The 21,152-nt window shown below is 39.1% G+C and overlaps 1 non-coding gene across 1 annotated transcript; it reads right to left on the bottom strand.

Annotated features, from left to right (window-relative positions):
- Positions 1-273: 273 nt before the first annotated feature.
- Positions 274-380, bottom strand: LOC114413855. Its single transcript, XR_003667000.1, has one exon. It is a non-coding gene; the product is annotated as a small nucleolar RNA R71 (small nucleolar RNA).
- Positions 381-21,152: the final 20,772 nt, after the last annotated feature.

The raw sequence follows: 21,152 nt of genomic DNA on the forward strand, positions 1-21,152 counted from the left end.
GTTCTTAAAACTGGGCTGATTCATTTGCTTCCAAAGTTTCATGGCCTTGCAGGTGAAGACCCGCATAAACATTTGAAAGAATTTCACATTGTCTGCTCCACCATGAAACCCCCAGATGTCTAAGAGGATCACATATTTCTGAAGGCTTTTCCTCATTCATTAGAGGGAGTGGCAAAGGACTGGCTGTATTACCTTGCTCCAAGGTCCATCACGAGCTGGGATGACCTTAAGAGAGTATTTTTAGAAAAATTTTTCCCTGCTTCCAGGACCACAACCATCAAGAAAGATATCTAAGGTATTAGACAACTCAGTGGAGAGAGCCTGTATGAGTACTTGGAGCGATTTAAGAAACTATGTGCCAGTTGCCCTCACCATCAGATTTCGGAGCAACTTCTTCTCCAATATTTTTATGAAGGACTCAGTAATATGGAGAGAAGTATGATAGATGCTGCCAGTGGTGGAGCCCTTGGAGACATGACTCCTGCTGAAGCCAGGAATTTAATTGAGAAGATGGCTTCCAACTCCCAGCAGTTTAGCGCCAGAAATGATGCCATAGTCATTAGAGGAGTGCATGAGGTAGCTACAAACTCAGCTGCATCATCTGAGACTAAGAACCTTGAAGGCAAACTGGATGCATTGGTTAACTTGGTAACCCAGCTGGCCTTGAATCAGAAATATGTACCTGTCGCAAGGGTTTGTGGTTTGTGCTCCTCTGCTGACCACCATACAGACCTTTGCCCTTCCATGTAGCAACTTGGAGCAATTGAGCAGCCTGAAGCCTATGCTGCAAATATTTACAATAGACCTCCTCAACCTCAGCAGCAAAATCAACCACAGTAGAACAATTATGACCTCTCCAGCAACAGATACAACCCTGGATGGAGGAATCACCCTAATCTCAGATGGTCCAGGCCTCAGCAACAACAACAACAACCTGCTCCTTCCTTCCAAAATGCTGCTGGCCCAAGAGCAGTTTCCAACAAAAAAATGGAAGAGGCAGAGAAAGAGATCTTGGAAACGTTTAGAAAAGTAGAGGTAAACATACCTCTGTTGGATGCAATAAAGCAAATTCCAAGATATGCTAAATTCTTGAAGGAGTTGTGCACTAATAAGCGGAAGCTTAAAGGAAGTGAGCGAATTAGCATGGGCAGAAATGTCTCCGCATTGATTGGTAAATCTGTTCCTCAAATTCCTGAAAAATGCAAAGATCCAGGTACATTCACCATACCTTGTATTATAGGGAATAGTAAGTTTGACAATGCCATGCTAGATTTAGGAGCCTGTGTTAGTGTTATGCCTCTGTCTATTTTTAATTCTCTATCTCTAGGTCCCTTGCAGTCAACTGATGTGGTAATTCATTTAGCTAATAGAAGTGTTGCCTATCCTGTTGGTTTCATAGAAGATGTCTTAGTTAGAGTTGGTGAACTGATTTTCCCTGTTGATTTTTATATTTTGAATATGGAAGATGGATTTTCTCAAGGATCAGTTCCCATCATTCTAGGCAGACCCTTTATGAAAACTGCTAGAACTAAGATAGATGTTTATGCAGGCACACTGTCCATGGAGTTTGGTGATATAACTGTTCATTTTAATATTCTGGATGCTATGAAATACCCATCTGAAGATCTTTCTGTATTTCGTGCTGAAATAATTGACCATGTTGTTGATGAATACATGACTGATCTTTATTCTAATCTGCATGCCTCTCACTCTTCATACATTGAGTCTGAAATTGTACTTGATCATATGTCCGAATTTGATGCTGAGAGTGAATCTGAGAGTGATATTGATTGCATGTCTGGTGGTGGTGTTTTACCTCTCGAGATTGATTTTATAGAGTCAGATAGGGCTAACCATGTTTCAGGAAGTACACATACCTCTGACTTTCTTTATGAGGTAAAGGCTGAGAAACCATCTCCTTCTACCACTGTCCAGCCGACCACACCAGAATTGAAGCCTCTGCCATCAAATTTAAAATACGCTTACTTGGATGATAGCAAGAGTTTTCCAGTGATTATATTTGCCTCCCTTGCTGATGAGCAAGAGGAGAAGTTGTTGTCGTTTCTCAAGAAGCATAAGAAAGCTATAGGCTGGACCCTGGCGGACATTCCTGGTATTAGCCGATCCATATGTATGCATCGAATAAATTTAGAGGATGGAGCTAAACCAGTAAGACAGCCACAGAGGAGACTCAACCCGGTGATTCTTGATGTAGTGAAGAAGGAGATAATCAAGCTTTTGCAAGCTGGTATCATTTATCCTATCTCAGACAGCCAATGGGTGAGTCCCATCTAGGTAGTCCCGAAGAAGACCGGCCTCACAGTGATAAAAAATGAGAAGGAGGAGCTGATTCCTACTCGGGTGCAGAACAGTTGGAGAGTCTGCATTGACTATAGGAGGCTGAACCAGGTTACCAAAAAGGACCATTTTCCCCTGCCATTCATTGACCAGATGCTTGAACGCCTGGCAGGTAAATCCCACTACTGTTTCCTTGATGGTTTTTCTGGTTATATGCAAATTACTATTGCTCCTGAGGATCAGGAGAAGACCACATTCACCTGCCCCTTCGACACTTTTGCCTATAGGAGGATGCCTTTCGGCCTGTGCAATGCCCCTGGTACCTTCCAGCGGTGCATGATTAGTATTTTTCAGTGATTTCTTAGAAAATTGCATAGAGGTGTTTATGGATGATTTCACTGTATATGGATCCTCTTTTGATGGTTGTTTCGATAGTTTGGAAAAAGTTTTGAATAGATGCATCGAAACTAATCTTGTTCTAAATTTTGAAAAATGTCATTTTATGGTCGAGCAAGGTATAGTTTTAGGGCACATTATTTCTAATAAGGGTATTGAAGTAGATCCTGCGAAAATTTCTGTTATTTCACAATTGCCTTACCCCTCTTGTGTGCGAGAGGTGCGATCTTTTCTTGGTCATGCAGGATTTTACAGGCGCTTTATAAGGGATTTTAGCAAAGTAGCCCTTCCATTGTCCAACTTGTTGCAAAAGGAGGTGGAGTTTGATTTTAATGACAAATGCAAAGAGGCTTTTGATTGCCTCAAAAGAGCGTTGACTACCACCCCCATCATCCAGGCACCCGATTGGACAACCCCTTTTGAGCTTATGTGTGATGCATCAAATTATGCATTGGGGGCTGTCCTTGCTCAGAAAATTGATAAATTGCCCAGGGTGATATATTATGCTTCTAGGAATTTAGATGCTGCCCAAGCGAATTATACTACTACTGAGAAAGAGCTTCTAGCCATAGTTTTTGCTCTTGAAAAATTTCGATCTTATTTGCTTGGTACCCGCATTATTGTTTACACTGACCATGCAGCTCTAAAGTACTTGTTGAAGAAGGCTGATTCTAAGCCTAGGTTGATCCGATGGATGCTCTGGCTCCAAGAGTTTGACTTGGAGATCCGTGATAGGAGCGGAGCACAAAATCTAGTTGCTGATTATTTGAGTCGGATCGAACGTGTATCAGATGCGGATTCACCCATTCGGGATGATTTCCCGGATGATCATTTGTATATACTGTATAGTATTTCTGACTCTCTTTCTACTCCTTGGTTTGCTAACATTGTCAATTATTTAGTTGCCTCTGTGTTTCCTCCCTTAGCATCTAAGGCCCAAAAAGATAAAATTAAAAGTGATGCTAAGCATTTTATTTGGGATGACCCTTACTTGTGGAAATTGTGCAGTGATCAGGTAATTAGACGATGCATTCCAGATCATGAGACTGACTCAGTCCTGCAGTTCTGTCATTCTTCCGCACCGAGAGGTCATCTGGGTGTTCAAAGGACAGCTCACAAAGTGCTTGATTGTGGTTTTTATTTGCCCACCATCTTTAAAGATGCGTGGAAGATCTGCAGCACTTGTGAGCAGTGTCAGAGAGCAGGAAATACACTTACATGGCGACAACAAATGCCTCAGCAACCTATGCTATTCTGTGAGGTGTTTGATGTTTGGGGTATAGATTTCATGGGCCCTTTTCCTGTCTCTTTTGGTTATGTTTACATTCTCCTTCCAGCTGACTATGTTTCAAAATGGGTGGAAGCCAAGCCCACTAGAACTAATGATGCTAAAGTTGTTGCAGACTTTGTCAGGTCTAATCTGTTTTGCAGGTTTGGAGTACCTAAAGCAATTGTTAGTGATCAAGGAACCCATTTTTGCAACAGGACAATGCATGCCATGCTTAAAAAGTACGGGGTGGTACACAGGGTATCCACACCATACCACCCCCAGACCAATGGACAGGCATAAATTTCTAACCGGGAAATCAAGCGAATTTTAGAGAAGATTGTGCAGCCAAGCAGGAAAGATTGGAGTACCAGGCTTGATGATGCTCTCTGGGCACATCGGACTGCCTACAAAGCACCCATAGGAATGTCTCCTTATCGGGTTGTCTTTGGAAAGGCATGTCATATTCCAGTGGAAATTGAGCACAAAGCTTACTGGGCAGTGAAGACTTGCAACTTCTCTATGGATCAAGCTGGTGAGGAAAGAAAGTTGCAACTGAGTGAGTTAGATGAAATCCGCCTAGAAGCCTACGAGAATGCCAAGTTCTACAAAGAAAAGACCAAGAAGTTCCATGATAGCATGATAGTTAAAAAGGACTTCATGGTTGGGCAAAAAGTGTTATTGTATAATTCTAGGCTTGGACTCATGAGTGGTAAGTTGAGGTCTAAGTGGATTGGTCCTTTTGTTGTTACTAATGTTTTTCCTTATGGTACAGTTGAGATCAAAAGCAACTCCACAAACAAGAGCTTCAAGGTCAATGGACATCGACTTAAGCCATTCCTCACGAACCCTTCTTTAGTGGACGTAGTGGTGGAAGAGACTTCCTTACTCCACCCTACTCTTCCTCCACCATGACTTAGGGAGTTTTTCTTTTCCTATCTCCTTCTTTGCTTTTATTACACTTGTCCGATTCTCTTTGATGATTTAATTGTTTTTAATCTTTTAATTGTGCTACATTGAGGACAATTTGTTGTTTAAGTATGGGGGGGGGGGGGGAGTGTTCTTTGGTTTTGCTAGTTTTGTTGGTTTTGTTAATTTGTTAGTTGTGTTAATTTGTTAATGTTGTTAGTTTCGTCGGATTGTTAGTCTAATATTTTGGGTCAATTTTGTGTGCATGTACGACTTTGCATGTTTTTCTTTGAATTATAGGATATGTTCAAGAAATGGGTAATTGTTTTGAAAATAAAAGTTTTTGGCATTTTGTGACTTGAAATCCTTGATTCTCCTCTACATGTCATGATAGTTTTGAAAGCTCAATTTGAAAGTGATGAGTTTACCTTTGTGAGAATTTGAGCCATCCATCATCATAATCATTTGGTGTGTTTTGCCCCATGGATTGCTTGCACAATAGCCTTGGCTTGATTCTTGTTGATGCGTCCTAATTCACATGCATATTTGGAAATGATTGAGGCAATTTTGTTCTTATATGCTTCTAGCCAAATGGACTTACCTTGAATTAATTCCTTTGATAGCCCTTTTGAGCCTTGTTTCCCTTTCCTTGTTTTGAAGCTCACTACAAGCCTTAAGTGAAAAACCATGATATCACCATATCCTTAAGGAATTTTGGAGCTTTGGAATTGTTTTGGGAATAAGTGTGGGGGGGTTTTTCTTTCATTGGATAACTTGTTTTGTTGGCTGTACTTCAAGATGTATTTTGGGCCATACTTGATGTACATTGTATATTGGTTAAATGTTGGACATGCTGAATGAAATGCTGTTTCTCAAAGGATATAGAGTAAAAAAAAAAAAGAAAAAAAGAAAAAAAGAAAAAAAAATCGAAAATGAAAAAGAAAAGCAATAAAGTTGAGTGAATAAGATCTTAAATGGCAAAAGAATGATGAGACTCTTGGTTCTACTCTTTATGTTTAAATTTTATCTTTACTTCTTTTATTTTCTTATTTTTTCTTATTATGCACTTATTCCCCATTGCTCCTCTATTCGTTTGGGATTTAGCCACTTATTCCATATTTTTCCATACCTTGTCCTTGGCCCCATTACAACCTTAAAAGACCTTTTGATCCTCATGTGCTTGTGTTTATGGGTTGATTGTCAATTTTAGAATCTTGCCAAGTTTATGTGGTGTTTGCTTTCATGGGTGCTTTGAGGGTAAATAGTAGCCTAGACACTTGAGAGATAGAGTGTATATCTTGTGAGGCTTTATCACTTTTCATTCTTGAGCTGATTAACTATTTTGCCATGATTGGGTTGCTTGGATGATTTTCATGAATGTCTTGACTTTTTGGATCTCCTTATGTTAGATGTTACCCATTCCTTTCATTCCTTGATGTTCATTGAGAAATATGTGAATGTTTTTGTTTGTCTCTCTTTGATATCCTTGGATTTTGTTCTTTGTTTCATTTTGCCCAAGAGTGCAAAAGGCTAAGTATGGGGGGTTTGATGTGCCATCATTTTCTTCTATTTTCTAAACCCTTTTTGCACCATTTTAATTACTGATTGGTCTTAATTGTCTATTAATTAGGCAGTTTTATTATTTGGGCTTAATCCGGATTTTGGTTATGGACTTGAAGAGGGCAAATAAAGCAGCGCTTACCTTAATTAATTTCTAATTAGGAAATTTCGCAATTTTATTTTATGTTGTTCAGTGTTTATTTCGTTTTGGGCCAGAGTATTGTAATAGGGCCCAGTGACTTTGAGTGACTCTTTTTAAATAGCTGCCTTGGGATTCGTGGAAGGCTATTCAGTTATGCTATTTTCTTTATTCAGAACTTTGGTTTTAGGTTTTCACGTTTTTCTGTTCCCTTGTTACGGTTTTCGTTCTTAATGCAAATTTCCGTTTTCTGCTTCTAATTACGAGTTCATTCTTGCTTCTTCTTCTACTTTCATTTACGTTTCTGTCTCATTTACGTTTCAGTTCATTTACGTTTCTGCTTCATGTTTCATTTGCGTTTTCTGTTTGAATCCATGGAAGGCTAGATTTTCTGGTGTTGTTTCCTTTTGAGGACGAAGCCCAACTCTCTTTGAGGTTTCGCTTGTAATGTGGTTTCCTGGCAGTTTTCCCTTCACCAGTTATCCCAAATTCGTGAATATTAATCAGTGCACACTTCGTGTTCGATTAATTGCCTCTGAGCCTAACTTGCGTTCATGCTTAATGGACGAAGGGCTAACTGGTGTATGTGGTGCCTAATCACGTATTGACAACCCTAAGTTGATTTTCGCTTAGTAAATTGAAATAGGGTTGGATTAAGTGGTTGAATGTAAGGAACGAATTCTCCATAACCCAGGATAAGAGAATGGCTTCTGAATCAAAGGAAACAACCCGTTTTTAATATTAGTAGTTTCGTATTCTAGTTTACTTGTTCTGCTCTGTAATCACAAAACAAACAAACCCCCCCAATCGTTACTGTTACTGCAAGTATATTATGAACATTTGGTGTGTCACTGCTCGTTGGGAAACGACCTAGGATCACTTCCTAGTTACTGCATTTTCATGTTTATTTGATTCGGGTACGGCCTCGATCAGACGCCCTCAGTGCTTCCGGACTAGGCAGCTTCTTCCAGTCTTTTCTTTGTCTTCTCAGCCATGAGCTTTTGTTCTAAATATTCATAACCCCCACGAGACAACACATTGGGGGCAGTGTTTTGCTTCTGGATGGCCTGTGCCTTTTTCCGCACATCCTGCAAAAATCGAACATTAATGAAAATGATTACTACAATGAATTATAAGAAGTGATTTTTTTGTGGAAAACAAGTAAAATGACAAAGTACATACCTCCCACGAGGGGTCTCTGCGGGTCTAACAAAACTGGGCCCATTTCTCCTTGCTAATGTCGTATTTTTCACAGACAATGTCATCCACACCGTCCTTGTTGACTGCAAGTGCCCATTTCCTAGTCAAGTCAGATTTAAGCTGCCTCCACCGCTCGCCGACAGTCTGAAGAGTTTTCTTCTTTGTCCTACTGTCAGAAGCTTCAGGGATTTCAAATTCCGCTTGACAAATAATAAATTAGGTTTTATTGTAAGTAAATAACTAATTTAGGCTACTAAAGAAAATCAAAGAAGAAAACTAAAATACCTGAATATCCTCCCATATCAAATCCTTCTGAGCAGCAGGGACTTCCTTCAAGGTCTCGTATGTCACGTCGACCTTATCACGAGTGACAATCCCTAAATATGTTCTTAATTTCTTCTTGTGGGGACCGTTGGCCTTGCCGGTAGCAAGATCAATGTTGACCACAGGTCTTTCTGCCCCAGGTGGTCTAGTGACCAACGATCGTAGCCATGTCGCCTTGTGTGTCTGCTTCAACATAGACGAAGACGCTGATGCATCTGCAGGAGGAGGAGGAAGAGGAGGAGGAGGCGAGGCAGGTGGAGTAGCCATGGTCCTTTAAAGAGAAAAAGTTGAGTTAGTTAATATTATCAAAAAGTACTATATGAGTTATGTAAATGAATGTACTGAAATGAAATACTATATTAGAAAATTACGTTAGACGATGTTAATTAATTCTCCTTCATCATGATCATTACGATTGACATGAACGTCAAAATATCATAAAAACCAAGACTCTAAGGCAATAAGCCACAGAAGCACAAGACAAAAGTAAAGAAACAGATGGATCCAGTCTAGAAGACCAAGCAAAGAAAAGACAAATTCAAGAAGGAACAACTGTTGTTTTAAGAAAATACTTGTCAATAGTCAGGCAGTTGAAATAACTTTATGATCTTATAACAACAGAAAATCGAGAAAATGAGTGTGATTTAGATGTAATTGTAAAATGTATGCATAATTTGAAAGGAATAAGTCTTAGTTGGAATCTGCTAGCTTCGTCTAAAATTCAGGAACTCGTACCATCCTTCCTAAGTTTACTGCACATGTCTAATTTCCTAATAAGATGCATCAGATACTTTTCCTTAGTTTAAGCAAAGACAAATACAGGAACTCATACCATCATTCATTGGTTTTAGCTTGATTCTACACAAGATACTTTTCCCACTTCCTGAATAATTCTGTTTGTCATTTGAAAGATGTAAGTAGTGTTTTAAATGCCAAATAGCGGCACATAGCAGCTGATCCCAAAAACACTGCAGCAAGATAGCAGATAGTTGTTGTTCTGAAGATTTTTATATAGTTTATTAAATGAATACTACATACATATAAATTCAGAGAAATGATAAAAAAAACTCAAAATTCATGACATTAACAATAAAAAGTCATAGATGTCTTAAAACATACAAATAAAAAACAACAATGGCAACAACTTTTCTGATGTGCTATCATATATCCATTATCCACAAAAATAAAGCTCACTCTATGAAGCTAATGCCCCCTAAAATTGAAAAGGACCAAAAAGCTATATTTTTTTTTCAAAAGAACCAATTACTTGAAATGAATGTTATGAAAATATTTTAAACCTAGTTTCAAATTCAAATAAGAGGCACAAAATGCCATAACATGCTAAAAGAACACAAAAATCACACAGGATAACCAAACAATGCATTGGGTAGAGACAACAAATTCCATATGTCAAATACAATAGACAATGCAATGAATGCATCAAGAATTCATTTACAAGCATATGGAATTATGAACAGAATGCAAACTCAAAAAGGAATCATTACTGAAATTTATGGAGACTCAAAATAACTATACTACAATTTTTGCTTATCTAAATCATTCCTAACAAGTAATGATTAGAGTCATGATTTTTTCAAATCACATGACTTTTTTTTATTAAAAATTTGGTATAAGATCCATTGACTACAATCTATAGGTAACAATACAATCTTATGCCAAAGGTGACATACACAAAGAAACACAAAGGCAAACATGAGAGAGATGTATGTGTTTTGAATAGAGAGATAAATTACAAGAACAAATCCACAAATGAGGAAATATACCATACAAGGAATGAGGGTAAATGATGTGAACTTGACTAGGAGTGGATCGTTTGATACAGGCTACGGAGTTTTGGATGACGCCACTTCCAGTAAAGGAAGATAAGTCAGAGTAGACGCCACAAGGATTACCTTGATAAGTCTGAGATTGGTTCAACAAGGAACCCAGAGAGAAGCTCTCCCCAAATTTTATGAAAATGCCAAAAGTTCCTTTATTGAAAACAAAAACCAATACTTATAATGTATATGAACCAAAAGATAAAAATAGACATGGGCCTTCTAAACAGTTTGGGCCAAAATTACAATAAATAAAAATTATAACTAAAAACATATTTAACTTGGGCCTTCAAATTAGTTTGGGCCTTCAACAACAATTAATAGTCTTGGTAGTGCCTCTGCCTCTGGGCCTTCATCTTTCTCCACTTGGGCCTTCAATCATCATCAATGGCAGCTATACAAATGGCCAACCTTGTCTCTACGATGTGTTGGGCCTGTTTAAGTCTGCCTCTGGTCACGGGCCCTTCAAGTGCTTCATGGTCCTTGCCCTTTGTTGTGTCCTCATCACTGTGTTGGGCCTGTTGAAGTCTGCCTCTGGTCATGGGCCCTTCAAGTGCTTCATGGTCCTTGCCCTTAGTTGTGTTCTCATCACTCCCTCCTTCTTGAAAAGGATTTGTCCTCAAATCCAAGGCTCCTCCATCTGCATCAAAAAGAGATAGATTAGACACATTGAAAGTGGCACTTACATTATACTCATTAGGCAAGTCAATCTTGTAGGCATTGTCGTTGATCTTCTCCAACACTTGGAATGGTTCGTCTCCTCTAGGTTGAAGCTTGGACTTCCTGTGTTCTGGGAACCTCTCTTTCCTCAGGTGTACCCAAACCCAATCACCTGGTTCAAGCACGACTTTATTTCTGCTTTTGTTGGCTTGCCTTGCATAGCTCGCATTTTTCTTTTCAATTTGAGCCTTCACTTGCTCATGAAGCTTCTTCACATACTCAGCTTTAGCCTGTGCGTCCTTATGCTTAAACATAGCAATGTTAGGCATAGACAACAAATCAAGAGGAGTCAAAGGATTAAATCCATACACTATCTCAAATGGTGAATAATTAGTTGTGCTATGGACAACCCGATTATAAGCAACCTCAACATGAGGCAAACATGCTTCCCAAGATTTAAGATTTTTCTTTAAAACAGTCCTAAGCAGTGTGCCTAAAGTCCTATTGACTACCTCAGTTTGACCATCAGTTTGTGGGTGACAAGTAGTAGAAAACAACAATTTAGTACCAATCTTACCCCACAAGGTCCTCCAAAAGTGACTAAGGAATTTTGCATCCCTATCACTGACAATGCTCCTCGGTAATCCATGAAGCCGCACTATTTCTTTGAAAAACAAATCAGCCACATGACAAGCGTCATCCACTTTCTTGCAAGGGATGAAGTGTGCCATCTTAGAAAACCTTTCAACAAAAACAAACACATAATCCTTTCCATTCTTGGTTTTGGGCAGCCCCAAAACAAAGTCCATAGATATGGCAGTCCAAGGATATTTAGGAACAGGCAAAAGAGTATACAATCCATGAGGTTTAACCTTAGATTTAGCTTGTTTACACACAATGCAATGACCACAAAACTTATGCACATCACACCTCATATGAGGCCAAAAGAAATGCTCTTGCAGAATTTCCAGGGTCTTTTGAATCCCAAAGTGTCCCATCAACCCCCCCTCATGTGATTCACTCACAAGCAACTCTCTAATGAAACACTTAGGCACACACAATTTATTTGCTTTAAATAAGAATCCATTATGCCTATAGTAACCATTTTCAGAAAACTTTTCACATGCAGGAAAAATTTCAGCAAAGTCCACATCATGCACATACATGTCTTTCAAAGACTCGAGACCAAACAGTTTAGTTTCAAGCATAGCAAGTAAAGCATGTCTCCTAGACAGCGCATCAGCCACTACATTCCCTTTCCCCTTTTTATGTTTGATGACATATGGAAATTGCTCTAAAACTCTACCCACTTAGCATGCCTCTTATTAAGCTTTCCTTGGCCTTTTAAGTATTTTAAGGACTCGTGATCACTATGGATGACCAACTCTTTAGGTAATAAGTAATGCTGCCAAGTTTGTAAAGCTCTAACCAAAGCATACAATTCCTTATCATAAGTTGAATAGTTAAGGGCAGCGGCTCTTAACTTTTCACTAAAATAAGCTATCGGATGTCCCTCTTGAAACAAAACAACCCCAATACCCACATTTGACGCATCACACTCAATTTCAAATGATTTTGCAAAATTAGGCATAGTGTCATACCCTAATTACGTCCAGGGATCATCTGTTTGTTGGGATGCGACCCTCGCTTAATCACTTCGAGGTACTTGGCGCCCATCGTTAGGCAATTCGTGAAGTTTCACGACAAGTCAGGAGTTGAAAGAACGTGTTAAGGCGCAATCCGTAAAGTTCTATAACATTCCAGAAGCCAAAGAAGGGATGATTGTGTAATCCGTAAGGTTTCGTGACATTATGGAAAGAAAACAAGTATCGTTATGTAATTCATAAAATTCTGTAACGTTACGGAAAAAGAATCAGTAAAAAAAGGGTAGGGGTGTAATTAGTAAACAGGGGGGTACAAATAGCAATCAGGCCCACTTGGGCCATCTTCCAACAGAAGGCGGTGCCTTCTGGTGGAAGCAACCCAGCTCGCTGGGCCATCTTCCAACAAAAGGTGGTGCCTTGTAGTGGAAGCAACCCAGCTCGCCTAGGCGAGCTGGGTGGCAACCACCTCCCTCTTTTCCCCTATAAATAGGGGGAGAGGGGCAGAACAAAAATGTTCAACCCTCCTGGTACATGAGAATCACTTAAAATTAGTGAGAAAAATTGTTTCCGTGAAGAAAATCCAAGCCGAGGCGCTTCCGTAATGCTTCCGAGACGTTTCCGTTGGCGATTTCGCGAAGATTTTCCACCGTTCTTCATCGTTCTTCGTTCGTTCTTCGTCGTTCTTCGGTCTTCAACCGGTAAGTTCCCCAAAATCGAACTTTTCATTTCATTCTATGTACCCTTAGTGGTCCCCACTTGTTTCGCGTGCTTTTATTTTTATTTCATTTACTTTCCGTACCCCTTTTTGACGCGTTTTAGTCATTTATTTAAGTCATTTTCTCGCCTAATCAAAAAATAAAATAAATTTCCACCGATCATTTGAATTGTATCATCTTTTAATTTCTGTTAAAATGAAATCCGACCGTTCGGTCATGCCGTAACCACGTTTAAAACCAAAAAAGAGGCAAAATAATAATATAATAATCAAAAAATATCTTTTAATAAAATAACCAAAAAAAATAAATCGGACGTTTTTCTTTGGGATTTTTCTTAATCAATTTGACTAATAACCAAAGTGAAACTAAGATTAAAATCAATTCATAAATCAAACTTTTGTCATCACTTAAAAAGCCATTTTTAAGGTCCAACGCCTTGAAATGATCCTTTCCGCTTTTATTGGTTAAACATGGATTTCTAAAGCCTAAAATCAACACGTAGCTTTGTTACCTCTTTCAAAAAACAAGAGATCATTAATGGTCCAATGCCTTAATGTTTTCTCTCCTTTCAAAAGAATCGAAAGATTGTTTAATGGTTCAACGCCTTAAATGACCTTTCATTCAATCAAAATATATCTTGCAAAAAAGGATAAAAATAATTTAACCAACGTTTACTTCTCAAAGAACTACGTAGGTATGATTTCCTTATCACAATTGAGGAATACGTAGGAGCAAGGGAAACACCCTTGTCGACCACAAAAAGATAAAAATATAAAAAGGCATAAAAAGACATAAGAACGTAAAAAAGGGGAAGATAACACAAATTGAAGTCATATTCGCACACTTGATTAAAGGCTGCCATCCTTTGTGACGGACGCGTGGGGTGCTAATACCTTCCCCGTGCGTAAATACAACTCCCGAACCTTTCACTTAAAGTTCGTAGACCACGTCTTTTCTGGTTTTTCTGACGTTTTCCTCAAATAAACGTTGGTGGCGACTCCGCACGTATTCCTTTCTTGGAAGACGCACCCGTGAGCCTCGTGTCGCCTCCCGCCGAAGGGTAGGTTGCGATAGTTGGCGACTCCGCTGGGGACGATTGTTAGTGAGTTAGGCCAATCAATCGGTGTGCTTTCTTTACTATGACTTCCCTTTTGTTCTTTTTCTTTTTCTTATGTTCTTGTGTATATAAACTCTTTTGATGCTTTTAGTGTGTTTTAAAATGTATGCATGAGGTGAATATTTATTCATTTGATGCACACAAACACCAACACTATTTGCACACAAGGTGAGTTGAAAAAGGGGCCCTATACCCGGGTTCGTGGGAACATAAAGAGTGGAGGTGAATCTATGATCATGCTAGGTCTCCGACTTGCTTGATTGCAGTGAACCCTCATCTAGAGTTTTTCTCTTTGATAGCATATTGTTGCTAGTAGTCCCTACTGCTGCAATATGTTCTTCGAAGGGGATGATACCTCTAGAGGCCATCAAGGGAGATATGACCACCTTGGGAATTATCACTAAAAAGCCCTTTTAGCTCCCTCCCATGTAGGTCCCTAAAATAGGGGCATGGAGAAAACACGCTGCGTGCCACTTTTCACACTACCATGCATGTAGTCCTAAGTGTCATGTACCACTTTTGCTTATATTTGTTTGTGAATATTGTCGTACTATGTACATCCCCGTGTTGTGCCTTTCGCATATGCATCATGCACGGGTTCCGTCGTGATCCCCTCTCTTTGGCAAACCAACGGAGGGTCCGTGTCACCTTCTTAAATACATACGTCGGGCACCGTGCTACCCCTAAGACGTTGTATCTAAGAAGGAGACAATTTCCCGGTGTCGCAACGTGCCCTTCGCGGGCGAGCGAAGGCGAGGCTCACGGGTGTGCTTTCCAAAGGAGGAAAGATGCGCGGAGTCGCCACCAACGTTTATTTGTGGAAAACGTCGGAAAAACCGAAGGAAACCGGTCAAAATGAAAATTCTAAGTTCGGGAGTTGTATTTACGCTTGAGGAAGGTATTAGCACCTCTCACGTTTGTCTCAAAGGACAACAACCTATTTTTTAGAATTGTGGAAATTGTGTTACCTTAACTTTTATTTCTTTTTATTTTTTGAGGTCGACAAAAGTGGGACTTTTGCTCCTACGTACCCTCCATCAAAGAGGAAATCAGACCTACGTAGTTCTTTCTTATGCGCGAATCAAGTGATTCTTTTAACTTGAAAAGCGATCATTTTAAGGCGTTGGACCTTAAAAATGATCCATTTTACTTGGTAAGAAACTGAAATGATAAATTTTCAAAACCCTATTTTTGTGGACGAGCTTGACTAGGCAAATTGATTTTAGCCTTAGTTTCACTTTAGTTATTAGTCAATTCAATTAAGAATGAGAAATCTCAAAGAGAAAACGTCCGATTGATTTTTTCGCTTTATTTTACTAAAAGGTATTTTTTGATTATTATATTATTATTTTACCTCTTTTTTGATTTCCAACGTGGTTACGGCACGACCGAACGGTCGGAATTCATTTTAACCGAAATTAACGGATGATACAATTCAAACGATCGGTGGAAATTTATTTTATTTTTAGATTAGGCGAGAAATGACTTAAATAAATGACTTAAGCACGTCAAAAGGGGGTATAAAAAGCGAATGAAAACGAGAATAAAAATACATGAAACAAAATGTGGACCACCACGGGAACATAGAATGAATTAAAAAGCTCGGTTTGAGGTACTTACCCGTTGAAGACTGAAGAAAACGAAGAACGAACGATGAATGTTGAAGAACGGTCAAGAATCTTCGCGTAATTACTCACGGAAACGTTACAGAAGCGCCTCGGCTTGGATTTTCTTTACGGAAATAATTTTCCTCAGCAATTTCGAGAGAATAAGTGCCAAGAAGGCTGAACCCTTTTCTTCTTCACTCCTCCCCCTATTTATGGCAAAATAGGGGAGGAGCTTGCCACCCAGCTCGCCCAGGCGAGCAAGGTTGCTTCCTCCAGAAGCAACAGCCTTCTGGAGGAAGAATCTGGAAGGCCCAAGTGGGCCAGATTGCTATTTGTACCCCTTTTTTACTAAATGCACCCCCTTCTACTTTTTTTGGTAATTCTTTTTCCGTAATGTTACGAAACTTCACGAATTTCATAACGATACTTATTTTTCTTCCGCAAGGTTATGAATCTTCACGGATTTGGTATTTACTCTTTTTTATCTTTCGAAGAAGTTACGAAAACTCACGGATTGCGAAAAACACCTCCTTTCGATTTCCGCCACATTACGGAATTTCACGGATTGCGCAAGCCCGCTTCCTTTTGATTTCTGACACGTCTCGGGACTTCATTTATTGTGCAACAAAGGACGCCAAGTGTCTCAAAGCGGCTAACCAAAGGTTGCATGTCATCAAGTAATAATCCCCGGACGAAATTAGGGTATGATAGTTGCCCCTCTTTACTTACCTTTTATCGGAGATAAGAGGAAAGCAAAGTAAGACACTGATTTCGTCCGTCTTGCCCTTTCCGTGATTAGTCTATGCTAATTCTCGTCCCTACTCCTTCTTTTTTTTTCTGCACAACACAAAACAAAATACAAACAACAACAAGAACAATAAATAAATAATATACATATACACATTTGGGAAAACAACCAATCGGGAAAATAAACAAAGATCACATTTCCCAGTCAAGAGGATCCGCCCTTCACAATGAAAAACTCTGGAGAATGGAGGATCGCACTAGAGGGTCCTCACTAGTCAATCATGAAGCATAGCTCTAAACTTGTGGGTGGAGGACGCATGAACGAAAACGCAATTCATGGGGCTCCGAAAAAGGGTGGGCAGGACCGAACGGTCCACCGGGTTTTTGCACCTAAAAGGAAAACATGCTTTTTGCAAAGAAAAATAAATCATTCGCGAGAGCACCACATCTTAGAGAAACAATATACTTGTGCCAAGGGTAATCTTCCTTGTAACCGAGAATGAAGGGCAGGATGTCAACTTTTAGCTTTTAAATGAACATGCAGGAGAAACATCGGGCTAAGATGAAAATAAATCACTCATAGTGTATAAAACTCACACAGGCAAGTGTTTTATCATATTCCCAAACCATAACTGCACCATGACTCTATTTTTTACACGACTTCCTATCGAATCAAAGATCAAACGTACGATCACGGACCAATAGGATTTTCTCGAGGTTAGTGTTTTTGGAGAGGAAGCTGGGTGTTTCGGTCTTTTCCTCTTTGTTCATGTGGGATGGGATATTTCCAGTCGAGAATGATTTTGAGTGGCAATCTGGCTTGAAGAATTTTTGTCCTTTTTCTTTCATTGATCGAGAATTGCTTCTTTTCCCTTTTCACTTCTTTTTGATCTTTGATCGGGAATCCTTCTTTCCTTCCTTCTGTTCTTTTCTTTATTTTCATCTCTTTTTTCTTTTTTCTTTCTTTCCATTTCTTCCTTTTCTTTATTTTCATCTCTTTTTTCTTTTTTCTTTCTTTCCATTTCTTCCTTTTCACTTTTCCTTCCCCATCCCTTTCTTTGGGAAATCGGGTTTTAGCATTCTATTTGCTCTCCCTTGAGGAGATTCCGCTGTCCTTTGCTTCGGGGGAAAGGATGAGGATTCCTTTTTTATAGGCCAAGGTTCAAAAAGGTCTAAGGTTGTGTCTCAATGGGGTGTTGATGGAAGCTTGCTTGTGGGGCTTCTATGGAGGCTGGATCTTTGAGCTTCAATGAGGTCCTTTAATGGTGATTTTCCACCATGGAGATGCAGCGGAAGACAAAGGAGAAGAGGTGAGAGGAGGCGCCATCCACTAGGGAATAAGCCATGGAAGAAGGAGCTTCACCACCAAGATAAGCCTTGGATAAGAAGCTTGAAAGGATGCTTCAATGGAGGAAAAGAAAGAGGGAGAGAAAGAGAGAGGGGGGAGCACGAAATTGAAGGAATAAAAGAGGGAGAGAAGTGGAACTTTGAAGTGTGTCTCACAAGACTCTCATTCATCAAAGTTACAACAAGTGTTACACATGCTTCTATTTATAGACTAGGAAGCTTCCTTGAGAAGCTTTCTTGAGAAAACTTCCTTGAGAGGTTCTTTGAGAAAACTTCCTTGAGAAGCTAGAGCTTAGCTACACACACCCCTCTCATAACTAAGCTCACCTCCTTGAGAAGCTTCCTTAAGAAGATTCCTAAAGAAGCTAGAGCTTAGCTACACATACCTCTCTAATAGCTAAGCTCACCTCCTTGAGATGAGAAGCTAGAACTTAGCTATACACCCCCTATAATAGCTAAGCTCACCCCCATGACAAAAAAAACATGAAAATACGAAAAAAAAAGTCCTTACTACAAAGACTACTCAAAATGCCCCGAAATACAAGGCTAAAACCCTATACTACTAGAATGGCCAAAATACAAGGCCCAAACGAAGGAAAAACCTATTCTAATATTTACAAAGATAAGCGGGCTCATACTTAGCCGATGGGCTCGAAATCTACCCTAAGGCTCATGAGAACCCTAGGGCCTACCCTTGGATCTCTAGCCCAATCTACTTGGAGTCTTCTACCCAATGCCCTTGCGGGATAGGATTGCATCATTCCCTCCACCTCGGAAAGGATTTGACCTCAAATCCCGAGGTTCTTCATACTCTGGGCTCCTTCCCTCAACACCTGTAAAAAGAACAAAAACATATGTATTAGTGGTGTTTGGTATATTGAAGTAAGGTAAGGTCTGAAAACCCATTTCCTGGGCATCTTCCCATGAAGGAACATGGTTTCTCACCAACTCAATGAGTGGTGCTACAAGTATAGAAAAATATGGGACAAACCTTTTGTAAAAAGTTGTTAAGTCATGGAAGCCCCAAATTTTTCTTATACTTGGTGGAGTGGGCCACTCAGGAATGACCTTTATTCTCTTAGGGTTCATGGGAACCCCTTGATCACTATTTGAAAAATTAAGAAAAGTAACGCAATAAAACATACCTTTTTCTGTATTTTCATATTGATTATTCCTACCAAAAAGTATGACAAACCTAAGGTGTCCTATATGAGTACCTAAGTTTGTATTGAAACTAAAAATAAGAACAAACCTACCTAATGGGTCCCTATGTATACACACCATGAAGATGTTAGGTGTACGAGTGATTTTACAAAAGAGGGTTGCACCACTCAAAACATTCATCATACCACCTATTTTAGGGACTTGGTGCCTAATAATACCTATTTTGGGCACCAATAAAGCACAAGGATTTAAGCTCTTGCAAACCAAACCCTCATCCAACAACTTCTTTACTTGAGGAATAAACTCAAGCCCAAGAGGTGTGGCAATGCTAGCAAGTGCCTTTTTACAAAAGAGAAAATGTGGAGGTTGTCTAAGAGGGAAAGTTTCTTTAATGTTTGTCTTTATTGTAAAATGAGTTTCCTTCTTAGCTAAACTCTTGGAGGAGACACTTACCTCCTTACACTTCTCTTTAACCACTAATGGTTGTCCATCTTCTTGGGGGTAGATTTCTTCACTAAATTCTTCCCCTTTTTCTTCTTCACTTTCACTAGAGGAAGGTGAAGTAGTAGCCTCATCTTGGCTACTATAAATGTCTTGGCCCCTCATAATCATGGTTTTTGTGGTGGGGCATTGAGAAGTAATGTGTCCTCTTCCAAGACATTTAAAGCACTTTATAGAGCTAGTTTTCTCTTACATACTAGCCTTAGGGGCTTGCTTTTCTATTGCCTTCCCCTTATCATATTTGGGATTAGAAGGTATCACCCCTAAGATGCCTTGACCTTGGTCTTTCTTTGGATAAGAGAGAGAGCCATAAGATTTTGAAGTAGACTTCTTTTTAAGTTGTTGCTCTACCCTTATTTCCCAATCTAAGTTAGCCTCTACATTGTCCTTCCCATGGAAGTATGAGAGGTTAATGTTAGCCTCTTGAGGCTTTCTTTCCTTTTCTCTTCTATGGGAGTGAGGTCTAAGATGTGACCTATGCCTTCCTTCGTAATAGTCACGAAGTTCTTCACTTAGGCTCTTGCAAGAGTTATGACTACTATAGGAGGCATATTTTTCTCTTTTCATTTCTTTCATTATTTTTCTTCTTTCTTCCTCTCTTATTTTCTTTCTTTCATCTTGAATTATTTCTTCCACTCTTTTTTTTCCTTTTTCTTTTCTCTCTTGTTTTTCTTTCCATAACTTAAGGGAACTCAACTCATCTAAGATTCTAGATAAAGGGTCTTTATGACTAGTACCCTTGCCATTAACACTAGATGAATGATGACTCATGTTGGTTCCTAAGTTGTGGTTCTTTCTTGTTGGAGGTTTGAAAACAAAAGGTAAAAGAAACTATGGTTGAAACTAGCCAAATAACACTAAAAGAGGTGTGAAAGATAAGGTAAAAAAACTAATTGGTAAAAGGAAAGCTATCTAGGCGGTTTGACAATGGAAGGTAAAGGAAATAAGTTATGAAAGTAAGCAAGAAATGTAAACTAGGCAAATCCTAAGAGTGTTTGGATGACCACATTCAAGGTTCCCAACAAAACACTCACTATCCTAAGGAAAAATTGCCTAAAATTATTATACACAAATGGAAGTTTGGTAACCTATTGGAGGCTCCCAACACACTTCCAATGAAAGGCCTTTTTGTTACAAAACTTGAAAGCAATGAAGGTAAGTAAATTGCAAATTACAAAATTACAAAATGGTCCTCAATTTTGGTGGTTGTTCTCTCTTTGGTGATTCACTCAATTTGGAGTGCTTCTTAGTCCAATAGCTCTTAAGGTGATTGGCCCCTTGCTTCTGGACTCAAATTCTTCAAGGGATGGCACCAATCCTCCTTCCAATTCCCTATATGGCAACCCACAAACAAGGAAACAAAGAGACAAGCAATAACCAAAGACCAAAAAAAATTAAATGAAAGCTAAACCAATGGAGTTTTAACAAGACAATTTTTCAAGGATTATTCAACAATTAAAGCAATTAAAAGGACATAGAAGCAAGCTAGGACGCAAAGAGAAACTTAGAATGGCTCTAGAGTAGAGTAAAAAAACTGAAAAAAAGACTCAACAAACCTCTAGCTTTGGCACTTGTCTTCACACTAATTTTCAATTGAAATTTCCAATTATAGAATAAATTTTGAGCCAAAACCACAAGCACACTTCCCTTTCACCTTCTTTTTTTCTGGATACTGATTTTCCTGCCAACTTGTGTGATTTTTAGTATTTTTTCCTTTTATCCAAATTACTTGTTTCTTTTTTTATAACTTTTTTCCAG

This window comes from Glycine soja, chromosome 5, assembly GCF_004193775.1.
Source record: "Glycine soja cultivar W05 chromosome 5, ASM419377v2, whole genome shotgun sequence".
Classification (NCBI taxonomy): domain Eukaryota; kingdom Viridiplantae; phylum Streptophyta; class Magnoliopsida; order Fabales; family Fabaceae; genus Glycine; species Glycine soja.